The sequence below is a fragment of the Arvicanthis niloticus genome, chromosome 16 (genome assembly GCF_011762505.2).
Source record: "Arvicanthis niloticus isolate mArvNil1 chromosome 16, mArvNil1.pat.X, whole genome shotgun sequence".
NCBI lineage: Eukaryota > Metazoa > Chordata > Mammalia > Rodentia > Muridae > Arvicanthis > Arvicanthis niloticus.
Window position 1 is genome coordinate 53,364,071 of NC_047673.1, and position 20,721 is coordinate 53,384,791.

The 20,721-nt window shown below is 34.9% G+C and overlaps 1 long non-coding RNA gene across 1 annotated transcript; it reads right to left on the reverse strand.

The window, feature by feature from the left end:
• Nucleotides 1-1,021: 1,021 nt before the first annotated feature.
• LOC143434621 (uncharacterized) lies at nt 1,022-18,506 on the reverse strand. Its single transcript, XR_013104244.1, has 4 exons — nt 18,377-18,506; nt 11,245-11,354; nt 2,149-2,390; nt 1,022-1,512 (listed from the first exon to the last, which is right to left on the reverse strand). It is a non-coding gene; the product is annotated as an uncharacterized LOC143434621 (long non-coding RNA).
• Nucleotides 18,507-20,721: the final 2,215 nt, after the last annotated feature.

Sequence of the window (20,721 nt, forward strand, 5' to 3'; positions counted from 1 at the left end):
CATCTCCAACAAGGATTTTATTCAGGACTGGTCTCCAGTTGATTTGTTAGACATAACCTCTGAGCCTTTGCAACATTTGGTCTGACATAGTGGTTTTCTATATCTGAGTCTGAGAATCATGCCAGTTTTATTTAATATAATAAATGACATTTATGGACAATCTCTACTGATGCTAGAAGAAAAAGTAAAATGTTTGAATCGTTGAAGTCACCCTGACCTTCAGTAAAATCCTAAAAACTAAGATTTACATGAGCTTCTCTTAACACATTGGTAAATGTGTTAATTCTCTTAACACACTGTTGGTGACAATCCACCAGAAAGAAACATCTGAAAGCATGCACCTGGTCTCTCTCAGCCAGTCCCCAATATACCCTTTACCATGGTCATTTTAAATACTATTTTTTAAGGGAGTAAAGAATAAATTTTAATTATAACTCTTTTAAATCATTTGAGTGATTTTATCTAATTACAAAGACAAGATGTGACCGGGAGAAACCCAAAGTTGAAATTTCTTTTGTCTGTGCTTGATTTTCTTTTTATTGTTTGCTAATTTCACACATGCAAATAATGTGAATCAAATGCAAACCTTATTCCTTTTCTATAACTTTTCACATATTCCTGCATAGGCTCAGTTAAAAAGAAACAAACAAACAAAGATAAAGCAAACAAAAAACATTGAAACCTCTAACCATTGCCTTTGTGTGCATAAGTGAAGGACAATCAGTTCCAGTACATGTAATCTCTCAGGGGTCACATTCCTCTGCAAAGTTGACTCTCCATTTCAAACAGCTATAAATTACAAATAGCTCCTTTGCAACAGGAAGGATATTGTAAGACTCTTCATGTTTTGCTGGGTCAATTTTATGCACTGTGTTCAGTCACAACCATTGTAGTTCATTTGTACAAAGGTACAGTCCTGTCACTGCAGATATCTGTGCTCTCTCATTCTTACAGTTATCCTAATCTCTCTTTCCTTGATGGCCTCTATGCCTTAAATAAGTGGTGTGTTTTCAATGTCCCATTTGCATTGCCTCCAGTGTCCACTTGTACCGTGGACACCAACATGGCATTGAGTATCAGCATGTTCCACAGACATCAACATGACTCTCAGAAGAAAGCTCAGCACAGCAGTGGAGAACCATGTCGACGTCTTTTGTTTGTGTTGTGGCCAAGGGCCATCTGATGTCCATGGTCCATGCTGTTTTCCAAAACTATGTGTAAGGCCATTATTCTTGCTGTTGCTGGCTGTTGAGGACAAGAATGTTTCTTTTGCAGTGGTACTAATGACTGAAGGCTCATAGTTGAGAGTGAGAGACATCAAAGGCTTCTGGGACAGCTTCTTATGCCCTATCCCCACCCAAATTATTATAGGCAGGAAGCCATTGAATAGAGTACTTAAAAATTGGCATAAGGATGCTGAAGTGTAGTTCTTCAAAACTGTTGTCTTCTGGTGGGGGTTGATTCTTCAAGAGACTGGCCACTGGTTGTTTGAACATGCTCCAGTGAGTATACCTGCAATACAAATTGAACTTGGTGTATTTGTTTCTTCTTTTTTCTTCTTTTTCTTAGGGAGGGCACAAGGATAGAGGAAGAAGAGGTATGCCTGGGAGGACTGGAAAATGAATGTAATCAGAGAGCATTATGTGAAATTCTCAATAATAAATAAATACTAATATGTTGGTGAAAAATGAAACAAAATCTCCAAACACATCTTATTTTCAGCATGTTAAACAGCTGTCAGTCTCTATTAATCACCATAGAGTACAAAATGAAGCTCCTTTGATGAGGGCTGAGAGGTTTACAAACTTCCAAATATGAAGATAAGCACTGAGAAGAACGTTTATTACAATTTTGATTTAGCAGAGTAAGAGGAGTAGATTCTGTCCAAAAGCTTATCACCCACTCAGCCACAGGTATTGGTCTCCAATTAACAGAAACAAGTGCAGACTCACTCTTTTGGAACAGGTTTTAAATGCACTCATAAAACATTTGGTTACCTCCATAACAGTAGGGTCCCTATTATACTGGCTGTTCCATTTCATCAGTCATGACTGTAGCTAGCAGAATTCACAGTTTTAATCAAAACTCAGAGTTTACTATTCCCTTCTAGCACCATGAACTACACTTTCCAGCACTGAAAAGAGTTACCTGCATGGATGAAGCCTCAGGTTTGAATTCGTCTTGATTTATCAATGTTGTTGAACTCAAGTATGAGGCATCTTCAGCCACAGAGTCTTACCATCAAGTTTGGAAACCAACCAAAAGTAAAGAAAACAGTCTTCCATGCTTAGAGAGGCTCTGTGGAAATCAACCAATCAACACTTGTTTCATAGCCTATGGCGTCTGTGAGAGGCATCATCATTCTCCATAGGTTAACACAGTCCAAATTCCTTTTAAAAGGCATAAGAATATGTTTTAGGAAATGTTTATACTGGTAGATTTCCATAAGACATTTTCAAAGGTCTTTCGTGTCAATTATCTGTCAACAAACTACTTTCTCCTCCCTGACCTCCCATCTCCAAACTCATTTAACCTTCCAAACCCGTTATTTCCATTTCCCCTTTCATATCTGCATTCTATTTCTCCTTGTCTAGGAATACCCTTTGGATCACTCTTTTCTAATTCACTGGCTTCTACATATACTCCAATTTTTAAAAATCTAATAATTCAAAACTAGCATCAAATATAAGAAATAACATGCAGGGGTGTGTTTGTTTTTTGTTTTGTTTTTTTTTGTTGTTGTTTTTTGTAGAGCTGGGTAACCTCATTCGAAATGATTTTTTTCACTGATCTGGCAATGGCAATTTATCTGAGAATTTCATACTTTTATCATCCTTTGGAGGTAATATCCTATTATGTATTTGTACCACATTTTCAATATGCATTCATGATTGATGAACATCTAATCTGTTTCCATTCCCTGCCAACTATGAATAGAGCAGAGATGACCAAGAATGAACAACTATCTTTGTAGTAGAATATTAATTACTTTGGATATATGCCCAGTATAGTATAGCTGGGTCATGAAGGATCTACTGCAGTTCATAAAGTCATTTCCTGTGCTAGAACATCAATAATATTCAATACTGTTGTCAGCATTTTTAGGAATCTCCATGCTGATTTTCAGAGTGACTTCACAAGTTCCCATTCTCTCCAAGAGTGAACAAATGTTCTGTGTTCACCACATTCAGCATCTATCAACTTCTATTTACTCAATTTTAGCTATATTTTTTCTTTTCCTTTTACTTGTATGACTGCTTTGCCTACACTTATGTATGTGCAGAATGTGCATGACTGGTGCCCACAAAAGTTTAGATATCCTGGAACTGGAGTTACAGAGAGTTATGTCCTACCATGACATAACTGAGAGTGAACCCAGGTCCTGCTGAAACTCCTAACTGCTTAACAAATGCTCTTAACTGCTGAGCCATCTTTTTAGCCACTATCATGGTCATGCTGAATAGGGTAAGTAAACACTCATAGTGGTTTGAATTTTCATTTCCCTCACAGCTAACATGTTGACCATTGCAAAATATTTCTCCATCTTTTGCATTTTATGTTTTGGAAACTGTTTATGTCCATACTCCATTTTAAAGCAGTTTATTTGTTTTCTTCATGCTTATCTTTTTAGCTCTTTGTATAATCCAGATTAATAAACCTCTGTCGATATATAACTATCGACAGAGTTTTCCTGTTTTCTAGGTCACCTTATCACACAGAGGAGGATATTCTTTCCTGAACTGAAGCTCTTAGTTTTGTCAGGTCACATAATTCAGTTGTTGGTATAAATGCCTGAGCTATACCCAGGGTCCTGTTCCTAGAAGATCACCAATATCCAATACTTGCCTTTGTAAATGACTTGGGTTATCAGGTTTTATGTTGAGGTCATTGAATGACTTGGAGTTGAGTTTGTACAAACGAGCAATAAAAATTTAATTGTATTCTAAATGTAGCTATCCAGTATGACAAGACTCATTTGTTAATGATGCTGTCTTTGTCTTTTCTCCACTGTATATTTTGGGCATCTTCATAAGAATCATCTAACTTTAACTGTGTGTCTGTTCTGATGCAAGTACCAAGTTATTTACATTACAAGATCTCTGTGGTATAATGTAATCTAGGACTTTGACTGTGATACAACCAGCAGTTTTTGTTGTTGTTTATTTGTTTAGCATTCCTTTGACTGCCCTGAGTCTTTTATGTTTGCATACAAATTTTAAGATTAGTTTTTCAATGTCTGTTATTTCTATTATATGTTACTTCATATCACACCCCATAGATATAGATCATCAATGATCATCTAAATGAGTCAATGTACAGATTATTTCAAGGAATAAATATTTCCATTTTAATTTTCACACTCATGTTTTAACAATAGAGATGTTTAGCCAATCAGCTAAAGCAGATGTACAGTGATAGAAGAATGCAGAATTTTAAAAAACTCACTTGTTTTGGTTGTTGCTAGAGCTTTCTCTTTTGCTTTTGGATTTTGGTTTGTTTGTTTGTTGTTTGTTTGTTTGTTTTTTCATACAGTGACCTCAACACAGAACTTTCTAAAGCTAATTTTGAAACGTAATGGCAGGATTCAAAAATTCATTGATAGATCAGAACAATATTTCTGATGGGATTGGAAATCACATTGAAAGATCAGGTAAACATTCCTGAATGTTTACATGAGATCAGGGCATGAAGTCTATAACAGTATGTCATATAACCACATGTTCATTCAGCAGTGACTATTTAAAATTACAGCCATACTGATGTAAAAATAACACAGAAATCCAAAAGGTCCTCAAATTTAAACAATGCCTAACATAAAATGATTCTCCATTATGTAACTTTATCCTCTAATAACTTCCAAAATTCAAAGAAATCATATTCAGACTATACATAGACAATAAAACTTAAAAGTCCTTATTTGTATACAATATTTATTATGTTAAAATTAAATAATTAAACATTTGAAATTAAAATTATTTTAACAGAAAGACTTTAGATATTATCAATAACACATTAATCTGGCAGGAAACAGTGTTGACTTACACCACAGAGATGATAACATTTTAAAAACACTGAAGAGGGAAGATCTTTTACATATAAATATTGAGACTTAAAATCTTCATATACTATAAAATTAATGATGCAACCATGACAACCCCCCAGTGGCTAAAACATGGCTATATTTTCTAGAAAATAAAAATAAAAGCTAATGATATCCTGTAATAGGTTAAATTTGTTATGTGTGCCTCAGGAACAAGTCTACTGGAGCATACTAATACATCAGTAAAATACTTTTGAAAAAAATCTTATTCTCCCATCACATAATTGGTGAAACAAATTTGTATATTTCTTCATTGTGCTAAACATATAAATTTATTCATGTATTAGAAATCCATTAGCACATATGAACATAAGTAAACAAAAAGATGCACACTGATTCTAGTAAATTACAACTTACAAGATCTCTTTTGATAACAAGTAAAATCTCACATAAGAAGATTAAAATAATTTCTTAAATTCTATCAGATCACCACAGACTAAAGCTGACCTTCAGTAACAACAAATACCACAGAAAGCCCATATATTCATGGAAACTTAACAACTCTCTACTCAATGATAACCTTGTTCAGGAAGAAAAAGAGAAAGAAATTAAATACTTTCAATAATTCAATGAAAATAAAGTCACAGCATATCTAAACTTATGGGGCACAGTGAAAGTAGTGTTATGAGTAAAATTCATAGCATTAAATGTCTTCATAAAGAAATTGGAGAGATTGTATAATAGCAATTTAACAGAACACCTGAAACCTCTAGAACAAAAAGAAGCAAACACTCCCAAGAGGAGTAGACAGCAGAAAATAGCTAAAGTCGGGACTAAAATAAACTAATTAGAAACAAAGAGAACAATACAACAAATCAGCAAAACCAAGAATTGGTTCTTTGAAAAAATCAACAAGACAAACAAACTCTTAACCAAGCTACACTACACAGCACAGAGACAGTATAAAAATTAACAAAATCAGAAATAAAAAGAAGCTACCAACACAAACTGAGGAAATTCAAGAAAATTATTAGATCTACCTACAAAAGCCTATACATAAGAAAACTGGATATCTAGATGAAATGCATGATTTTCTAGACAGATATCACTTACCAGAGTTAAATCAAGATTAGATAAAATATGTAAACAATAGGAGCATTTATTAAAAATATCCCAAACAAAATAAGCCCAGAACCAGATAGTTTTAGTGAAGAATTCTGCTAGACCATCAAAGAAGAGCTAAAACTATTCTACACAATAGAAACAGAAGGAACATTGCTTAACTCATTCTGTGAAGCCACAGTTGCTCTTATACCTAAACCACACAAAGACCCAACAAAGAAAGACAAAGATCAATTTCACTTTTGAATATTGATGCAGAAGTACTCAATAAAATTCTTGCAAACTGAATTCAAGAACACATCATAACCACTATTCACAAGAATCAAGTAGGCTTCATCTCAGGAATGCAGAGTTGGTTCTATATATGAAAACCTACCAACATAGTAAACTATATTAACAATGAGAAAAGGTCACATGATCATCTCCTTAGATGCTGAAAAAAGCCTTTGACAAAATCCATGTTAAACATCTTGGAGATATGAAGAATTCCTAAACATAATAAAAGGAATATATAGCAAACCAACAGCCAACACCAAATTAAATGTAGAGAAATTTGAAGCAATCCCATTAAAATTAGAGACAAGAGAAGGCTTCCCACTATCTTTTCAATATAGTATTTGAAGTTTTAGCTAGAGCAGTTAGACAACAAAAGAAAGGAAAAAACTCAAGATATCACTATTTGCAGATTATATGACAGTATACATAAGGGATGCCAAAAATTCCACCAAAGAACAGCTAGAACTGATAAACAACGTCAGCAAAGTAACTAGTTATAAAATTAACTCAAACAAATAGGTAGCCTTTCTTAATACAAATGATAAACTGGTTGAGAAAGGAATTAGGAAAACAACTCCCTTCACAATAGCCACAAATATTATAAAATATCTTGGTGTAATTCTAACCAAGCAAGTGAAATATCTGTATGACAGGAACTTCAAGTTCCTGAAAAACAAATAGAATAAGACCTTAGAAAATGGAACGATCTCCTATGCTCATGAATTGGTAGGATTGCCATAGTAAAAGTGATCAATCTACCAAAAGCAATCTACAGAGTCAACCCAATCTCCATCAAAATTCCAACACAATTCTTCATCGACATGGAAAGAGCATTCTCAACTTAATATTGAAAGACAAACAAACAAATCCAGGACAGCCAAAATAATTTTCAAGAATAAGAGAACTGCTGGGGAAATCACCACCTTTTACCTCAGAGCAATAATAATAAAAATCACATGTTGTTGGTTTAGAGACAGGTTAACGAATTGAAGACCCTGAAACAAACCCATACACCTAAGGACACTTGATCTTTGACAAAGAAGCCAATACCACACAGAAGAAAAAAAGCAAGCATTCTCAACAAATGTTGCTTGTCTGACTGGTGGTGTGCATACAGCAGAATGCAAGTTAATCCATATTTATCTACTTGCACAAAGCTCAAGTCCAAACAGATCAAGGCTCTTGACATAAAACCAGATAAATCAAATCTTACAGAAGAGAAAGTGGCAAATAAGCTCAAACACATTGGCATAGGGGAAATTTTCCTGAAAAAACAAACAAACAAAACACCAATGGCTCGGGTTCTAAGATCGAAAATTGATAAATGGGACCCCATGAAACTGAAAAGCTTCTATAAGGCAAAACACACAGTCAATAGGACAAAAGGGCAACCTAAGGAGTCAAAAAAAATCTTCATTAACCCTTCATCAGCTAGAGGGCTAATATAAAAATATGTAAAGAACTCAATTAGATACTAGAAAATCAAATAACCCAATTAAAAATGGGGTACAGGCTTAAAAAGAATTTTCTCAACAAAGGAATCTCAAATGGCCTATCTAGAATTACTTGAAGAAATGGTCAACATCATTAGTCATCCAGGAAATGGAAATCAAAATGACCTTGAGATTTCACCTCACACCAATCAAAACAGCAAAGATCAAAAACTCATGTGACCGCAGATGCTGATGAGGATACAAAGAAAGAGGAACACTCTTATGTTGCTGTTGGGATTGAAAACTGGTACAATCACTCTAAAAGCCAAATTGGTGGTTCCTCAGAAAATTGAAAATTGCTGTACCTGAAGAATTAGCTGTACATCTCCTAAGCATATACCTAAAAGATGCCCCATCATACCACAAAGATAATATGCTCTACTATGGTCATAGCAGCCTTATTCCTTATTGTGAGATACTGGAACCAACCCAGATGTACCTCAACCAAAGAATGGATACAGATAATGTGATTCACTTATACAACAGAAAACCACTCAGCTCTTATAAACAAGGACATCATGAATTTGCAGGCAAATCGATAGAAACAGAAATTATCATCCTAAACAAGGTAATCCAGTCTCAAAAGGACATGTATGGTATGTACTCACTGATAAGTGGATATTAGCCCAAATGTACAGAATATCCATGCAACAACCCACAAATCATAAGAAGTTTAACAAGAAGGAAGGCCTAAGTGATGATGCTTTAATCCCACTTAGAATGGAGAACCTAATAATCACAGGAACAGAGGGAGGGAGAGGGGAGCAGAAGGGAAAGGGGTATAGGATCAAGTATAGGGGGAGACAGGAAAGAAGCCCAGAGAGCCAGGAGAATGAATGGAAATATGTAGCTGTGGAGGAATGGATGATAGAGGACAACTCCAGAAATTCACAGAGACTTGTGGGAGGCTCCTGGGACTTAATGGGAGCAACTTTAGCTGAAGTCCTCAACAGTAGGGAGATGGAACCTTAAGAGACCTCTTCCAGTAGATAGGCCCCCAGTAAAGGGATGCTGTCAACAATGCACCTTCAAATTTTTTGACACAGAATTGTTCCTCTCTGAAAGAAATGCAGGAACAAAAATTGAGTAGAGACTGAGGAAAAGACTGCCAAATGACCATCCCAATTTGGCATCCCTCCCATGGGCAAGCATCAAACCCTGACACTATTACTGATGCTATGTTGTGCTTGCAGAGAGGAGCCTAGCATGGCTTTCCTCTGAGAGGCTCTTCCAGCAGCTAACTGAGACAGATGCACATGCTTACACCCATCCGTTTGGACTGAGATCACGGATCCCTATGGAAGAGTTAGGGGAAGGATTGGAGGAGCTGAAAGGGATTGCAACCCCATAGTAAGATCAATATTGTGAACTGACCCAGATCCCAAGAGACTTAGCCTCAACCAAAGAGCATCTTCAGGCTGGTCTAAGGCCCCTGGCTCATATGTATCAGAGGACTGCATTGTCTGCCCTCAATGGGAGGCCTAATCCAGTAGAGACTTAATGTCCCATGGAAGAGGGATACTGGTTGTGGGGGAAGCATCATCTCCACCTTCTTAAAGGCAGAGAGAAGGGTACATGGGATGAAGAACTCTGAGAGGGGGAACCAGGAATGGAGCAATATTTGGAATGTAAATAAACAAAATAATTAATATTTAAAAAAACAAAATTTAAGCTTACAGTAGACAAAACAATTCACAGTTTGAGTTTTCAAATTGTCTCACACCTAACTTTATAGTATGTCTCATGGCTGAAAAAAAAATGATGTCCATAACTATTGAGGTTCTATGTAAAGTTAAAGTATTAAACTTTCTTAGTAAGAAAGTATTAAGAAAATTAAAGCATCTCATAAAAATTACAAGAAAAGAAAATATCTCTATCATTCTGTATAGAAGTTTTCATTAGAATGTTTTTATTTGTGTTTACATCATAAGATCTGCATATATAATAGAAACATAAAATATAAGCATTTTTAACAAAATTGGACTTTTTAAATTTAGATATCAATTAGTTACAGTTATTTGATTTAGTGGGACGATGTTTCCCACTCATTACATGCTGGGAAAAGTAATAGATTCTAATGAAATGATGAAAACAAAACCACAAGATAAGACACTCATATTTTAATTGAAGTCTTTCTTGGTATCAAATCATCACAAACTGAACTTTTTGAAAACCAAAACATATATATGAATTCCTTCTAGTCACCTACCACTTCTGGCTCTTGCAAACTTTCTGACCTCTCTTTTTCAAAAATGCATGGGAAGATATGATTTTAATTCCTTTAAAACCTTGCCCCAATATCAGTTTGCTCTCTGCTTTATGTTTCCTGCTAAAGATGTGCTCTCTCAGATTCCTTTTGAAAAATTATTTTCTTTTTTTGCCTTTCACAATGCTGTTTCAGAATGAAACAGAAAAGTAACTAGTAGAGACATTAAATATTTATTTTAATATCATATTAAGTATTAAATAAAATCCATTTTGAAATATGTTATGACTCAATTCTTAGTGATTGGACTCCCAGAAGTTTTAATAAGTTGAGTTCTATTAAGAAAGTTATGTTTCATGATGTTTATGGATCTTCATAAAACAAAAAGCATTAAATAAGTTGTACTGCTGATTATTTGCTCCTGTACTTCTTAGAGAGAATTTTAAGTTCAATATGAAATAGTTATTCTACAGAAGCAAGGAACCAATAGCATTATATACAATTAATCAATACTTACCAAGCAGTATTTACTAATCACTTCTGAAAAAAAATTCTCATTTCAATGATTATGTGTTGTATGTTCTTAGAGAACATGAACTTGTATGCCATATAACTCTATACACATGAAAGGATTTTCGCAGTTTACCTCTCGAGACATCTTCCCTGTCCTTAATTTTTGTAGCTGATTAATTAAGTCCTGATACTCTTTTTCTAACTCTATTTGTTGTTTAAGAACATATATTTTTTTTCTGTAACTCCCATCTGGGATCTATAACCACCATCTCCTTTTCGGGAGCATTTGGAGGTAGAGGCACATAGGGAGGGGGTCTCCAGAAGAGGGCCATTCAGGGTTGTAGTGTTTGGCTGTCTCTTCCTCTAGGTCAGCACAATCTGGCTCTGACAAATCGTCATCAACCTTTGGTTGTATTTTAGATTCTAATTTTGGATAAATATGTTTCTTTTTATTTTGAACATGAAAGACAGCTTTCAAACAACGAAACAAAAACAGACAATTAACACACATGAGCAGCAAACAACAAAACCAAAACAGAGACTTGAGTTCAGGCTGACTTATTTCTTGCCCCATTTTCATTAACATGGCTTACCTTTCTAGACTCGGCAGATTCCTGCGGTGATCACCTTTGTTTCACTTCTGAATTTTCAGCAGATCCTTCTTCCAGTAACATCCTTCACTAGGTTTCTCGTTCTTGCTGTCCTACTTTGAGCGCCAAAAATGTTGAGAGCTGCTCTGTCAATGTTGAAACCCACACTGCCAAAAGCCTTGGTGGCTAAACTGTTAGAGCCTGTACTGCCCCAAGTCCTCAGGTCGGGTTTCAGCAAGAGAGAGAGTGGGGATGGATGTGAAGAATGGAGACCAGACAGAGTGTGATTCAATCCCATTTATTCTTCAGTCTCTCTTCCTAGTCCAAGTCCGAAGTCTTGAGTTCCTAGTCCCTAGTTCCTAGTCCCTAGTGCCTCCAAGTTCCAAATTTCTTCTTCCAAGTGCTAAGTGCCTAATGTCTAATGCCTAATTCTCTGTTCTTCCTCTAAGTGCTAAGTTCCTAATAACTAACAATTCTTCTTCCAAGTTCTCTAGTCCAAGTGTCTTCTTCCTCAATGCCTAATTCCTACTCCAAGTTGTACTATCTAATGTCTAATAACTAACTCCAAGTTGTTCTCCAAGTTGTACTCTCTAACCTAATTCCTAGTTCCAAGTTGTACTGAACTCTTCTGTCTGCCTCTTGCCTTTTATATGTCTCACTTCTAAGCCACGCCTCTAAGTCATGCCTTTAACTCATGCCCTTAGGCCTTGTCTCTAAACCTGATCTCTAAGTCACGCCTCTAAGTCTCACACCTTTAAGTCTCACACACCCAAAGGAAGATCCTGTGTATCTAAATCAAGATGTTATCAGAGTGTGCTCAGCTGTTGTAGGCTGATGTAATCAAGTCTCTTGCCAGGGTATATGGCTCAAGATGGCTGCAAGGATGATAGCCGCCTTCTGTCAGCTCCCCACAGAGTTCCTATTTAGTGTCAGTTATAAATATTCACATCTTTGCTCACCAACTGGGTATGTCCTAAAAAAGATCCTGGTTTAAAATAAATAGTGTGCTTTTGGTAAAATTGTAAATGCACTATTATTGGGAAAATGGCAGTGTTGGTATTTTAAGCAAGCATAGGAAGTAGAGAAGATAACATAGTTTAAGTGTCCAACACTGTAAAACGGTGGCACTGTAATAGTATTAAGACATGATTGTCTCATTGTAGAGTATTAGAGTGAGTTTGGGCCTATTTTCCACTCTTGTACTATTGCCTTCTATCATCTGAGGATGTGACAATTTTGACATCTGCAGATACTGGATTTTGAAAGTGATTTTTCCCCCCCCAGGCACTAAGATTATCTTATAAACTTAACCTTATCACATAGTATTATCTGTGGTGATTTGTTATCAAGACACTAAAATGAATTAATAGAGAAGAATAAATTTTGACTAACTATATGTATTTAACACTATTAGCTTTCAAAGTTCCATGCTGAAGTAAGTAATGAACATAAATAAAGAGTCTTGACATCTCAAGAGTCATATTACAGATGCACCCAGAAAGTGTTGTTAAAGGTACTGGCAGGAAAATGCAATGAAAAATTTAATCTCATTAATAACTGCCACTAATCATTTATCCGATTGAGAAGACCACTTACTAATACATGATGAAAAGCCAACATTGACCAGTTTTAGGAATACAACTTCAGAAAAGGCTTTCTACAGGCTATATTAGAGGAAACAGATGACTATAAAATGCACAGGTTATTGATTGTGGTCTAAATATAGATAGGAAATTATTCCAGCCTTGATATTTCTTAGACATATGTTTGTATTGTGAGATGAGACTCATAGCTTCTCTCAATCCTGCCTATACATGAGAACCTATGCATAAGTTTCTCTCTGAAACAATTGCACACAAAATCACATTTCTCTGTTTTTGTAGCATTACTTGATATTGACATAAGACAAAACATACTGGACACTTTGAGCTATGGACTATTATTGCCAATTATATAAAAGATAGTCTTAATTTTTAAATGTAAATTTGTAAATTGAGTGCTTAATAGCAATCTCGACTCAAATATATGCTACAAATAAACACCCATAAGTCAGTAGTTCTTTATATTAGTTCATAAAGTTCATTAGAAATATTCAAAAGGCCAAAAATACTAAAATGTACAAGTATTTCAAAATAATGAACATAAACTGAATACCATTAATAACAATTAACAGTAATTCAAAGTTTATTTCTCATGTATACTACTCAGTGTATTGCAAAATACTGCTATCATTTTGCAAGAGTTCAAATTTACAAATAAAATTAGATACCTCCTCTAATGTCTGAAATGTATTAACACATGTGCATGGGATTAAATTTTCATGCAATCTGAGCCAGAAGTCCAATCCTTTACTTCTACAGGATAGTGGGTCCCATCCTTACAAGTAAAATATAATTATCAAAGATTGCATTGTTTAGAAAGTTCTTTTAAAATATTCCATCCCCAATCTTAGGAATATATGTATCAGAAAAAATAATTATGCTCCAAGGCAAGTCCAGTGTGAAGTCAAAACTGAGAATGACAGCATTTGTGGTTATAATTTGAAAATCAAATGAATTTATTGAAAAGATACAGTCATAAGAAATGGAAGGTAATTAAATTTTACAGTATTCATTTGTATTGAGATTTGAGAGAATATAAGGGAGTAAAGACTTCTTTCTTCTGCAAATAAGAATTTTTTATAAAACTATTTATAACTGTGCTTTTTAGTTGTATTTCTTGTTTAATTAGTAGGATGGATAAGCTACAAAGGATGCTATTTTTTATCCTAGACAAAAGATGTGTATTCAAAATATTCCAATTTTCTATCCTTGTAAAATTATAATCATGGGTGAAATGATACATGATGAGAAATGGGTTGAGTCTCTTTTAGTTTAATATCCATGCAGAAAATGTATGTTTATGAATATTAAGATGTGGAAGTTATTATCTGCATAAGTTCTTCAAGGAATTTTAGTAATTTTCCCTTTTATACACAAGTACATACATAAAGGTATATATAAAAACACATAGCCATATGCATACTTGTGTATATAAATATAATAATTTATATCCTACTCTTATATTGAGTGAATTTATCAGCTAACAAAAAAGAAAATTAGCTGTAACAGATATGAGTACTACAAAATAGATTTTAGACCACCTAAATCCTTAGAGAAATTACTAATTTAATTAACTAGAACAATCAAGTAGCTAAGCATAAAATATTAATTTATAAACATGATGTATGCTCAGTATTTCATTCTTAATTGCCTCATACCAGGCCTGTGCCCTCTTAAAATTAATATTTGTAGATATTTAATTCTACTACTAAGATATAATGTTTATAGATAATTTAAAATGACATAAAAATCAAATCAGAGTTCTAAATGATCAACAATGACTACATACTAAATGTAAAGTAGGTAATGAAATTTACAGAGTCTATGGATTTATAGCTTTATCAAATCTGTTATATAAAATCATCTAACATAGGCAAAGGTATAAACACAAAGATTCACTAGGAAGCATGTGAAACAAACACATAATTTTACTTTTTAATGCCCAAAACCTATTGAAGGAACTACCATGAAAGAAAACTGGACTCATTAAGACTATTAAAAAGAAACAAAACTCTTAATGAAGGGAATACTATTTAAGTAAGAATGAGAATATTCAAGGCCTGTAGAGCACAAACATAGTTATTTCTCAATACAAGCAGAATAGTGAAACCAAGTGTCTACTTAAATGTGTAATTCAAGAATAAGTGAAGTATAATTTTCATATTTCTGAAGAATGAAAAGAAGAAACTAAGTATAAAGAATATAGACTACTCAATATTAAGAGATACCCTCAACTCCAACCCGGGAAGCAGATAGACTAACTGCAGATCTCTACCACTCTCTCTTTTCTTCCAAATCCATTCCTTCATCTCTAACTTTAGAACAGACCAACAGCTCTGGCCTACCCTTCCTCTCTGCTTCTACCTCAAATGTCACACAAATCATCCCTCCAAAGTTCCCCTCATCCAAAAGAAGGAGAAGGAGGAAGAGAAGGAGGAGGAGGAGAAGAGGAGGAGGAGGAAGAGGAGGAAAAGGAGGAAGAGGAGGAAGAGGAGGAAGAGGAAGAGGAGAAAGAGGAGAAAGAGGAGAAAGAGGAGGAGGAAGAGGAGGAGGAGGACAAAGAGGAGGAGGAGGAGGAGGAGGAGGAAGAAGAAGAAGAAGAAGAAGAAGAAGAAGAAGAAGAAGAAGAAGAAGAAGAAGAAGAAGAAGAAGAAGAAGAAGAAGAAGAAGAAGAAGAAGAGGAAGGAGGTGGTAATGATTCTATTGAAATTGGACAGGACAGACTGACAGAAGCCCAGGAGGAGGCACATGAATCAGAGGTCTACTTGTTCCACACCCAGTAGTCCCTTGAAAATACTAATCTGAAAGCTGTAAAGTATACAGAGGACCTGGCACAGACCCATCCACATCCTGTACATTCTGCTTCAGTATCTGTGAGTTCATATGAGCTTTCCTCGGTTGATTTACAGGGCCTAGTACTTCTGCTAAAGTACTCTATTACCTTAGGCTCTTACATTCTTTCTTCTTCCCATTCCACAGTTCAGAAGTGAATAGTAAAAGCTTGAAAAACAAATGTCAACTGTTTATGGCAAACATTTGGTGGCCAAATAAATATCTCACAAAGAAATGACAGAATATTGATTTATATAAAAAACAACTGTAAGGATTCTAGGATTGTAAATGCAAATACAAAACTCTGAGTATATGTGTATGTATGTGTAGGGGCAGTGTGACAAAAATAAAGAGGATGTCATTAGAGTGTGAGGTCACTGGGAAGAGTATGGGAAGAGTTAGAGGGGTAAGAGGGAGTGGGGAAATGATGTACATATATGTGTCCCCCAGAGTCGGACATACCCAGAGACAGATACCCACAGCTATCCGTTAATCTGATCAAAGGTTCCCAATGGAGGAGTTAGAGAGTAAATAGAAGGAACCTTAAGGGCTGGTGGCCCCGTGAGGAGAGCAACAATACCAACCAGCCAGAGCTCCCCAGGGCCTAAACCACCAACCTAGGAGCACATATGGAGAGACACATGACTCCAGCTGTATATGTAGGGGAGGATGGCCTTGTCGGGCATAGGTGGGAGACAAGATCATTGGTACCCTGAAGGCTGAGCACGGGGGGGGGGGGGAATCTGAGGGTGGGGAGGGGGCTGGGAGTAGGGGGGTAAACACCTTCATAGAGGCCGGAGGAGGGGGGATGGGATAAGGGGTTCCTGGGTGGTGGGGGAAATATGGTAAGGGGATAAAATTTGAAATGTAAATATTATATCCAATAAAAGAGGGGAAAAAATAGAAAAGCGGTTAGAACCAACATTCTTAATAAAATGTCAGCCCTCTTTAAAAAAAAAAAAAACTATCTTGATACTAAAAGTTGTTTTGAGAATTGTATATTGCAGAATGATCAGCCTTGGTGTATCTACTCAAAATTCTCAAAGTATAAATAATAACATATATTTTAAAAAAGAAAGTTTTAGAAAGTAAAAACCAAAATATTTGAAAAGGGAACAGCTAAGAAAAGAGCTTATAGATAAGCTTGTGAGCATAGATTGTTTTCCTTATATGATGTAGCCTCAGGGAAAGGAAGAAGAAAGAATTTACACCTATCTTTGAAACAGAATCAAGTAAAACTATTACATAAAGTTGCAAGAACATAAATTGGAATTCACCAGAATACACTAAGTTCATCTGATTTAAGTGTACAGTTTGATGATTTTGAAAGTTCAGTCCCATGACTGCTATAATCTACTGCAGAAATAGATGAAACTCGGTATAGAAATATAAATACTAAAGTAATCATTAAAATTTGACATAAATCCAGGCACATACATTTGTAAGATATATGGGATAATAAATTTTCTAGAAAAAAAATTCAATTTCAGAGAACCAGGATAAAGAGACAAAAAATTTCATGGAAGAAACTGAAAAATTCTGAAATATTGATTCTCTAGAGTATAATAGCTATATGATTTCATTGAGAAAATCTAAAGATACCATAACAAAAGTAAGAGCACATGAACAAATTATTACAACAAAAATATTTAATAACTTATTACTAATCTTAGTAAAAATACAAAAAAAAATCCCTGAAAAAAGGTTGGTTGTTTCAAAAATGCAAACAAGATTTGGGTATTTTAGCATTTTACCTTAAACACATAAATCCTTGATTCTGAAATGATTTCAAAATTCCTCAAATGACTAAAATCTTGAGATAAAGACTTAATTTCCATGTTTTCTATAAAAATTACAGCAGCAATGTAAGATGTCAAGTGGCCACTAATCAAGGAATAATTACATTTATTGCAAGACCTAACATTAGCATAGGTTTTATTTCCAGAACAAAGCAGTCTACATAGTATATGGTTAATAATAAGAAATACCCTCTAAAAGTAAATTAATGATAGATTATTCACTTTGTTAAATGTTAAAACACACTAGGGAATTTCAGCAATTAAAATCTTTCAATGTGACTTAGAAAAAAATCTTAGATCTTAGAATCATCTTCCCAGCGCAACGTATCAGTCTCCCAGACCAATACATCAGTGTCATTTAAAAATATGACTATCAGTGTACCTATTTTAAGTTAAATATGGATTAAATGAGGTAAATTGGTAATTTACTTGATTCTGAAATGATTTCAAAATTCCTCAAATGACTAAAATCTTGAGATAAAGACTTAAGTTCCATGTTTTCTATAAAAATTACAGCAGCAATGTAAGATGTCAAGTGGCCACTAATCAAGGAATAATTACATGCTCAATGTTTAATCACAGGTTGTGTGTTATTTATTCAAATCTTAATCTATTTTCATTAAAGTCTTCAATTTCCCTAATCATTTCATAAGCTTCCTAATTCATGTATTAGACCTATTTCTGTTATGATTTCTGATTATTTCATAAAAAGAAAATCACAACTCTTTGTAGATAAATATCAAATTTGATTGTTTGAGGAATAAAAATTGCATGGCATTTAATACTACAGTAATCCCATCAATAAAAAGTTTGAACTAGTTTTAAAAAACATCACTAAGATATCTTCTAGCTAAGCAACAAAAATAAGAAGGCTTTTTTAGTCTATTGATCTGAAGAATTTACCTCAAGCAATGTCATAGTCTCCAGGGGATTTGAGGATGTATGGTAAAGAAAGCCTTGAAATTTATTTTGATCTGGATTCCACGTCCTTAACCCACACAGAATCATAGCTGTCTGCAGCACTTTTAAATAGAGTATTTGCTTCTGCCCTGTTCTGTACTTTAAACTGTACATAAAACTTCAAAGCCAGTTCAAATCTTTCACATAGCACTGTTCCTCATGGAGTGTCCTTTACTCATAACAAAGCATGACACCATAGAAAACCACTTCCTCTGTAGTCATAGTTCCCAATTCAGCTGTGTGGATTGATGTGAAATAGCTGTCCAGGAGACAGTAATGTACATTTTCTCTCAAACTAGAACATCTTGTCTCAGCACACTCAGTAACAGGAAAGAATTTCCCCAGAAAAAGTCCATAAATTTATACATAAGTTATACATTCAAGATCAAAGTCGGCTTTGGCAAGTGGTAGAGAGAATTTTTTTATTCGTATGAGGGTATTAGTTTCAGGAGAATTTTTATGATATGCCATGACTTGCCCCTATATATGTGGAGAAATCTGTACATTTGCCCCAAATGTTGTAATTTAAAAATGAAAGAACTCTCTTTAAAGTCTGCTTCCAAACAATAAAGAACACAAAATAGGCAAAAACCACCATCCAAAATTTAAAATAGACTTAGATATCCATTTAGTGCTGTTTACTTCTCAGTGTTTCCGCTAGAGAATCATATTAATATAAAACCCTTTGTGGTAACGAGTCAACAAGGTCAGCATTCCCATAAAAACAAGCAGGGAAATGGACAATAATCCTTACTCTAGTGAAAACATTTGTTTGTTTAAGTACTTATTATGTATTCTAGGTAAATATTCATATCTGTAAAAAATGTATTCTTATACTATATCTGACATTAAATATACACATTCTGTTTATTTAATCTAGTCAGTGTTGCTGTCTTTGGCTGAAATCTCAATGTATCTTTACACAATGGAGTTACTTTTTTCCTGGAGTTTTGACATTTTCACATGATGACCGAAAAGGCCAGTGAAACATTGAGATCTTCTAAATTTAACGATCTTTTATCATGAAGAAACTGAGAGTTGGCAATTCTGCATGAAAACACCAAATAGCACTCAATAAATGACATTAGATCAGGGAAGGAAGAGAGAAAAGGGAGAAACAAAATATACTGGAAATTTCAGCTCATTTTTTCAATGGGTTACAGTTATAGTGAGGGCATAATCTAAAAGTTTAACTCTTAATAAAGCTACAGTTCATTTTTACCAAGAAAATCTTTGCAAGATATATATATATATAAAACTAGTTGGTGTGCTCTTGCAAGAATACTGTTTCTTGAGCTCTCAGTAATACTTAACTCTTGGTCTAAGAATTATGGCTCCTGAGTTTTCACCTTCCATGTCACTACATATATCAGCATCATTGTTTACAACTGACTGAGAAACATTGTCTAATGCTGAAGACAATACTTATACAATCAAGATCTGGTGGTCTTTAATCCCATGTGATAAATCTACCACATAACTTCTGTACCTAAGTCTAAGGGATCATTGCAGAAGGGAAGGCAGAAGGATTGTAAGAGGAACAGAATTTTGTGGCCATTTTGTGTCTCCTACAAAGTAGAGGAAGTTTAATCCAGCAACATGGTTTCTCTGGCAGGGTATCACTTCCAAAAATATGTTCTGATGGAATGCAGACATGCGCTCTGAATTATAATGTGATCTGGCTGGAATAGACAGCCCCATATTGGACACCTTTAATCCCTATACAAAGAAGATACGGTTAGGTTGTAAAAGGACGCAGCCATATTTGAATGAAGTATAACTGAGGGCAAGACAAAGCAAAGAATCAAGGAAAAATTGAAATGAGTGACTCAGAGATCAGACAAGCCAGAGAATGGTGAGGAAGAAAGGCTATTTAGAAGCAGGGAGAGAGGAAAAAACATGATGTAGTATGTGGTGGATAGGGTGAGTATAGCAGTTTTACGGTGCGGCTTTACAGAGACAGGTTACAGAGAGAACAAGCTAGACACAGGTGAAAACAGAGTTAACCAAAAAATGAGAAGGACCCAGAAGATTTTAACATATGGCCAAAGTTTGCATGAGGCCAGGCAGAACAAGTCAGTAAGAAGTTGAAAGAAGCCAAATTAAATCAGTCACCTTGGAAGATTAGCTTATATGGAGGATAGAAGCTGTATGTGTACAGATATGGAGGATAGAAGGTGTATGTGTACAGATAGTTAGAAAAGGAAACAATGCTGTGGGCTCAGCCCAAGCCACGTATTCACATGGCTTGTGCACAGATCACATCTCTTCATTTTATCTGGGGAAAT